The sequence below is a fragment of the Somniosus microcephalus genome, chromosome 2 (assembly GCF_052327205.1).
Source record: "Somniosus microcephalus isolate GS21.2 chromosome 2, FLI_Smic_1.0, whole genome shotgun sequence".
Classification (NCBI taxonomy): domain Eukaryota; kingdom Metazoa; phylum Chordata; class Chondrichthyes; order Squaliformes; family Somniosidae; genus Somniosus; species Somniosus microcephalus.
In genome coordinates, this window is record NC_140988.1 from 254,566,975 (window position 1) to 254,574,692 (window position 7,718).

A 7,718-nucleotide genomic window follows, 5' to 3' on the forward strand; every position below is an offset into this window, starting at 1 on the left:
TCCAGAACTGGTCGGTTGGTACTGTTTCTGGATTCCCATTGTTGTTGTTTCTATGATCACTAAAAGTCTTAAACCCTCCTTCGCCTTCGGTTAACAAGCGATACTTTGAATCTTTCAGCCAAGCTCTAAACAACTGGTCAACATCCACAATGGTGGGTTGATGGCAAACAATGATGCTTTTAAGTTCGCTAATTGCCTTTTCCAAATTCTCTGCGGGGTCTGGTAATTCGTGGATTATTGTCCGTAATTCGGAAGCTGTCCAAGGGCGATGAACAGTACTTGGGGCTCCGTCTGCTTGGTGGACATTGGGAAATCGTCTTAGTGGATAAGCTGACCCTGCCGCAGTGGCAAGTGGTTTGGGATCTAGTAATATAACGGGCCCCTCAGCCGCTGGCACCACTGGCACCAGAATTTAGGTCAGGTTCCTGATTGTGGGGTTCTGTCACGGCTACCTCTTCTGCTTGTTCTGCTACATATGCGGGAGGTGGCCTGGGTGGGATCCTATACCATCCCTGATCTTCGTCATCACTTATGTGTGACGTATCAGACAAGAGAGGGTAAATGGGGAGTGGGGTCAGATGCTTCGGGTTAGGTTTTGAATCCCTCTGTATGTATTCCTCGTGTTTAGTTAACCTATTTGTAGGTTCTTTTTTGTTGTTTTTGGTGGTGTTTGTAGTAGCCAATCTACTGGCTTGTATACTACGATCCCTACGCTTCTCTGCTTCCTTTTTCCAATCTGAAAAGGCTGACCAATTTACTGCTTTTTTTCCTTTTCTCTGCGGGTCTCTAGTTATGAGGCAATTCTCTAGGCATGTTATTCTGTCTAAATTAAAAGTTCCATCTATAGGAAATGGGTATTTGTCATTCTTGGTCCATTTAGACCATTTAGGTAAATCAATTGTGGATGATCGGCCACAATTTTGAAAAATATGGAAAGCTGGGGTTCCCCTTTCGGGGACCTTGCTTTCTGCAGCTCCCATCCTAGTTAGTTCTTAATTTCCACTAGCTGCACTTGTTCTGGGTCGCAAGTTTTACCCTCAACCCTCTTACGACCCCTACAGGCTGACCAAATTGCTGACAGCGATGAACAATAACATACAATAATAACAATCAAGAAAATACTAAGGAATAACTTGAAGGTCCAAACAAGTACACAAAAGAACTCAGACATTAAATAACGTAAGTACAGTTATGCAGGCTTTCTACAAAAGCTAAATTACAATCCGACAGTTTTCTCGATCTGCGTGGTACGCTCTACAGATCGAGGCCTTATTTTACAAGCTTTTAACGACTAATGACTGAGTATCATGATCCTAAGTGCCTTTATGCCTCTCCGCCCACTTTAGGGTCCTGACCTTCGCGTGGGGGATTTCCCCTCTTAACAACCGGTCTAAGGCTGCGCGTTTGAGACAGGCACTTCCTTGTCCTAGTCGATCAACTCAGTCACCAACAGTTTTTTTAATCTTTACAATTTTACATATGCATATAACATATAAGCGTTATCTTACAAAACAGTTGTGTTCTATTTCTGAATCCTTATGCTATGCTTATCCTTATTCTAACTACCAATCTATCCTTCGGGATTACTAGGTAGTCCCTTCACAGATTTACGTCACTGTGCACTCTCTGCCTATCCTTCGAGCTAGTCTCTTCACAGGTCTTCTGGTACCCTTTCTGTGTCTATCCTTCAGGCTAATCCCTTCACAGTACACTCACATATATTCCGGAACTCAACCTGGTCGCGACCTTTCTGTTGTCTCCCTTTGTCCATAGTTTTGAAACCCGAACCGGCAGTATCCTCCTCCTTTTAATGTCAAAAAGAAGCCAAAGGTTACAACAAGTTAACTCAAGTTCCAAACACACATGAGTCTTAACCGATCGCAGTGCTCCCGTCGGAAGTGACAGACTACACCAACTATGTATCTAAAGAGAAATCCTTTTCTTTTTCTGTGAGAAAACCTCACTTATGGCCATTCAGGATTTGTCGTTAGCAAAGCATGGTGTCCTCGTCCGTGACTTACCGAAAGGTAGCAAGCGATCTCGGTGGGACCTCCAAGAAACTGTCGAAGTTTCGACTGTTCAATAAGACTCTGTGAAACAAAGTGATCGTCAAAGGCAGACTTTATTTAACTACTTGCTAGCAAGGGGAGCTTCACGTAGGCAAAGGCTATCGTGACTTCTCCGAATACATGGACAAAAACACCTCTTCTTATACACAAAGATCAAAACCTTCTATCACATGGCATGGTAGTGAGACATAATTAATAATGAAGTAAACATCTAAGAAAGGAAAGAGTAAGGAATGTTTAAGGTCAACAAGAAGATGACTAGAGGGTCAGCAGAGCCTCAGTGTCTTAAGATATGGTTAGCCAACAGATAATCAATAGTCATGATGCAGGAATACCTTTAGATAAAGTTAACTAATCTTATACAATGGAGACAGTTTGTCTCTCATTTTGGTTCTGGACATTCATACAGTGTTTACAGTAAATGTCCTTCGGTAATCATGCTTTTGTTCTACCATGCTTATCTTGTTTGTGGAACTGCCTAGCCTGCAAGCTGAAAACAGTCATAACATCTTCCTTCCACCGCTTCCTAATATGGACCTGCCTGTTTCCCTGTGTGAAGCCATTTTGACCTTCTGAAAGTTCCAGACTCCATTTTAATATAAGAGAGTATATGTGAATATATATTTCTACGTTAATGCACTTCTACAGGGTCCTGGTGCACGAAACTCAAAAAGTTAGTATGCAGGTGCAGCAAGTGATCAAGAAGGCCAATGGAATGTTGGCTTTTATTGCTAGGGTGATAGAATATAAAAACAGGGAGGTATTGTTGCAGTTGTACAAGTTATTTGTGAGACCGCACCTGGAATACTGCATACAGTTTTGGTGTCCATACTTAAGAAAAGACATACTTGCTCTCGAGTCAGTACAAAGAAGGTTCACTTGGTTAATCCCGGGGATGAGGGGATGGACATATGAGGAGAGGTTGAGTAGATTGGGACTCTACTCATTGGAGTTCAGAAGAATGAGAGGCGATCTTATTGAAACATGTAAGATTGTGAAGGGGCTTGATCGGGTGGATGTGGTGAGGATGTTCCCAATGATGGGTGAAACTAGAACTAGGGGGCATAATCTTAGAATAAGGGGCTGCTCTTTCAAAACTGAGATGAGGAGAAACTTCTTCACACAGAGGGTAGTAGGTCTGTGGAATTTGCTGCCCCAGAAAGCTGTGGAAGCTACATCATTAAATACATTTAAAACAGAAATAGACAGTTTCTTAGAAGTAAAGGGAATTAGGGGTTACGGGGAGCGGGCAGGAAATTGGACATGAGTCTACGTTCGGAACGGTCATGGCCCTGTGGGTAACGGAGCGGGCCCAGGGGCCATGTAGCCTGGTTCTGCTCCTACTTCTTGTGTTCTAATTATGTGTTAGATTTCAGGAGATGGTTCTATTCCTGTTCCTGGCTGGGGTGGCGATCACCTTTTACAGAAGGTAAGTACTGTAGAAAATATAGGGACAGTGATCTCCTGGACGAGTTTCAATCGCCTAGATGGGTCGGAGAGGAATTTCCCAGATTTTTTTTCTCCCAAATTGGCCATTGGGTTTTTTATCTGGTTTTTCGCCTCTCCCAGGAGATCACATGGGTTCGGGAGGGATGTAGAGTGATAGTAGATTTGAGGTTAGGATCAGATCAGCCATGATCTTATTGAATGGTGGAGCAGGCTCGAGGGGCCGATTGGCCTACTCCTGCTCCTATTTCTTATGTTCTTATGTTCTTATGTAAGAGAAAGCTGACACATAAATAATCACAAGGGTACTCACTTGGGTGTTCTGCTAGAATTCAATGTTAAGTTTCACTTTTATTCTGTTGGAATAAATTAATGTGATATGAATGTTTGACATTGTTGCCACAATTTGAGGTGGCACAGTGAAGGGTGAGGGCGCCTTGCAGGTGACAGTGGATATAGAGTTAACACCACATACTTACAGCCTCAAGACAGAATGGGCTGGATTTTACTTACCGAGATGAGTTGGGGCCGGGCCTGCTGCCTTCCGGGTTCTAGTCCCGCTCCCAGTGGCGTCCGACGCACAGACGCTATTTTCCCCTGATTGGCCTTGTTAAGCCCGCCCTGCGGGCATGCTGGCCAATTAAGGGAAAGCCGGTGTCAGATGACGTCAGTTAATGACGCTTCATCTGCCGGTTTTCTTAAAAGGGTCATGAAACATTTATTTTTGACAGATGATTTGACAGTGTTTGGCAGCATTGAGGTGCTGTCAAACACTGACAATCACTGTACAAAGGTGAGCCCTTGCACCCTGGCTCTCCAATGACTCTCTCCTTCGGATAAAACAGATGGCAGCTGCAGGTGAGGGTACAGAAGCGATCTGTCACTTCTCCCAATGAGGTGATGCCACAGAAACACTTCAAAGCTTGTCACCTACAGAAAAATCTAAACACATTAAAAATAACTTTTCCAACATTTCCTTACCTCTGATACTTACCAGTGTCCAATTGCATCCTTCACACCACTCCTGCAGCTGTCATCTATACACAAACATTACAACAGACCCACAGCATGCCTCACTTACCCTGGCTGGGTTCCCCAATGTCGGGAAGACCACAGCAGAGGTCTCAAAATGGGAAAAAGCCTCTTAACTGCCTGTTAACTACCTGTTAGCAGGCAGTTAAGCGGCTATAATCCTCTTCCCATTGCTAGGAGTTGAGTCCCTGCGCAAATCGGGGACCCGACTCCTGGGAAGATTGGTTGGAGGCGGGTGGAAGCAGGTTCGGGACCCGCTCCCATTCTTTTTGATTTTCCCAGCAGTCCCACCTCCAACCCCGCCTCCTCAGGGCTGGTAAAATCCAGCCCACTGTGCCTCCCAAATTGTGAAATCAGCAACCTCTGACATTTGAAATTGAGCAGATGTCAGAGTGCAACTTTTAGACTGCAGTTGCAGCTGTGAAGTTTCCAGCTCATTGGTCCTCCCGACACACTTACCTTGCGTGATCTCTGAACGTCGTGAAACCTGTTGAAAATGTTGGAAAATAGGAAAAGGCTGTTAAGTGCCTTAAATCCCTTACCCGCCGCTTGGTGTCAGGTTTGTTGTGAAATCACAGACCCGACACTCTTGAAACTCACACGGAGGCAGGTTTCCAACCCGTCGTCAATCATTGCAACTTTAACACCTGACCCGCCTCCGAACCCGCCCTCTGAATGCCGGCAAAATCACGGCCCATGTTTCACTATTTACCCATAGTAAAGTCTCCAGGTTTCACTCACCCTTTCACTGGCTGTTCCTCTCATGGCATGTTCTCTCCAATTTCTCTGTACTGTTCATACATTTGGAATTCCCTCTCTCCTGCATCTTGCTGCTTTGCCTGAACTTCCCTTTTTTCCTGCTCACCCAAAGTTAGCTTCAGAATCCTGTCCCCAAGCAAGAGAGTGTTACAATCATACCTTTTGTCATTTAATCTCTCCTGCCTTCCACTCTATCACAGACCTTCCCTTTTGTTCTTTCCTCCCCTCTCCCTTTCCCTGCCCCTGCACTTGCTTAAAATCTGTTACATCTCTAACTTTTTCCAGTTCTGACAAAGGGTCACAGACCTGAAATGTTGGGGGGAATTTTCCTAGCCCTGGGGAGATGGGTATGGAGGCGGGACTGCCGGGAAAATGGCAAAAACTGGGAGTGGGTACCGACCCCGCTCCCAACCCGCCTCTGTGCCATCTTCCCAGGAGGCGGGTCCCCGAGTCACGCAGGGACCCGTCTCCTCGAGGCGGGAAGGGGATTAGAGCCAATTAGCTGCCTGTTAACAATTAGTTAACAGGCGGTTTTGAGGCTTTTCCCCATTTTATGCCTGCAATTGTGGGCTTCCCGACGGCTGCGAACCTCGCCAGGGTCAGCGAGGCAAGCAGTGGATCTGCGGGGGTGAGAGGGGTCAAAAAGTCCGTTGTAGAGGTGAATGATGAGTGCAAGTGTGGACAGGTAAGTATGAGAGGTGAGTGTGAAGTGTTGGAAAAAGTTTCCTTACCTTGCTCCTTTCTGCCGGCTTCAACCTTTGAAGATCCGGAGGTGCCTCATCTCAACAGTAGAGATGACAGAATGGCTGCTGCATTCTCAGATGAGGAGAGAGGTCTTGGTAAGCCTTCTGTGCAAGAGCTCACATTAGAACAGAGATTGTCAGTGTTTAACAGCTTCTCAAAGCTGTTAAACGCTGACAATTCATCTGTCAAAAAAATTTCAACAGATGTAGCACCATACGCTGACGTCATCTGTCACCGGCTTTCCCTTAATTGGCCGGTAAGCCCACAGGGCAGGCTTAACAAGACCAATCAAGGGAAAATAGCGTGGGTTGGTCAGACGTCACTGGGGGCGGGACTGAAACCCAGAAACCAGAAGTCCCGTCTCCAGCACGTCTCCATTGATAAAATCCAGCCCGTTAATTCTGTTTCTCTCTCCACAGATGCTGTGTGACCTGCTGATTATTTCCAGCATTTTCTGTTTTTATTTCAGATTTCTAGCATCTGCAATATTTTGCTTTTATAAGAGAGTGTTCAAGACAGGTAGGGACTGGATGAGAGGGGCACACATCTGGCATCAGAGACCCAGATGGTTTGAATCACTCAGTGGATTAGAGAGTAGTTTTGGAAGTTGTTGCCTTGATTATAAGATATCAAAGATTGCCAGTGCTATTTTCCCCTGTCCTCTTTGACATTCCTCCCATGTACATCTTTCTTGATCCTTTTGTATTTAGCTATTTTGATCGTTTACTTAACCAGTGCAGTCTTCTATTTTTTTTATTTTCAACCACTTTTTAAATTGACTCAAGTGCATTTTATTTTTTGTTCCACACCCTAGTTTTACTTGTTGTTTGGTCTTCACTTCAGATGTTTTCTTCACTGCTCCTTGTAGCTTCCTGCTTCATAATTACAGCAATGTAACTAACAGAAAGATAAAATTAACCTTATTTATCCTCAGCCCCCAGTCCTGCAACGGATACCTCACTGCAATGCTCTGCTGAAATCAGGCACAGGAAGGTCATCTGCCAGGAGCTGTATAGTTCCATGTATGGAAGAACAATTGGGAGCAGTATCTTTTATTTTCAGATCATAGAATCATAGAATGGTTACAGCACAGAAGGAGTCCATTCAGCCTATTGATCCCATGCCAGCTCTCTGCAAGAGCACGTCAGCTAGTCCCACTCCCCCGCCCTTTCCCCGTAGCCCTGCAAAATCTTTTCCTTCAGGTACTTATCCAATTCCCTTTTGAAAGCCATGATTGAATTTGCCTCCACCACCCTTTCAGGCAGTGCATTCCAGATCCTAACCACTTGCTGCGTAAAAAGGTTTTTCCTCATGTCGCCTTTGGTTCTTTTGCCAGTCACCTTAAATCTGTGTCCTCTGGTTCTCGACCCTTCCGCCAATAGGAACAGTTTCTTTCTATTTACTCTGTCCAGACCCCTCATGATTTTGAACAACCCCAGCTTCTCTAGTCTGTCCACATAACTGAAGTCCCTCTTCCCTGGAATCATTCTCGTAATTATTTTCTGCACCTTTCTTAAGGCCTTCACATCCTTCCTAAAGTGCGGTGCCCAGGATTGGACACAATAATCCAGTTGAGGCTGAACCAGTGTTTTATAATGGTTCATCATAACTTACTTGCTTTTGTAAGATGTCACACTTTCAAAATAAAAACACAGATACAAATAAATG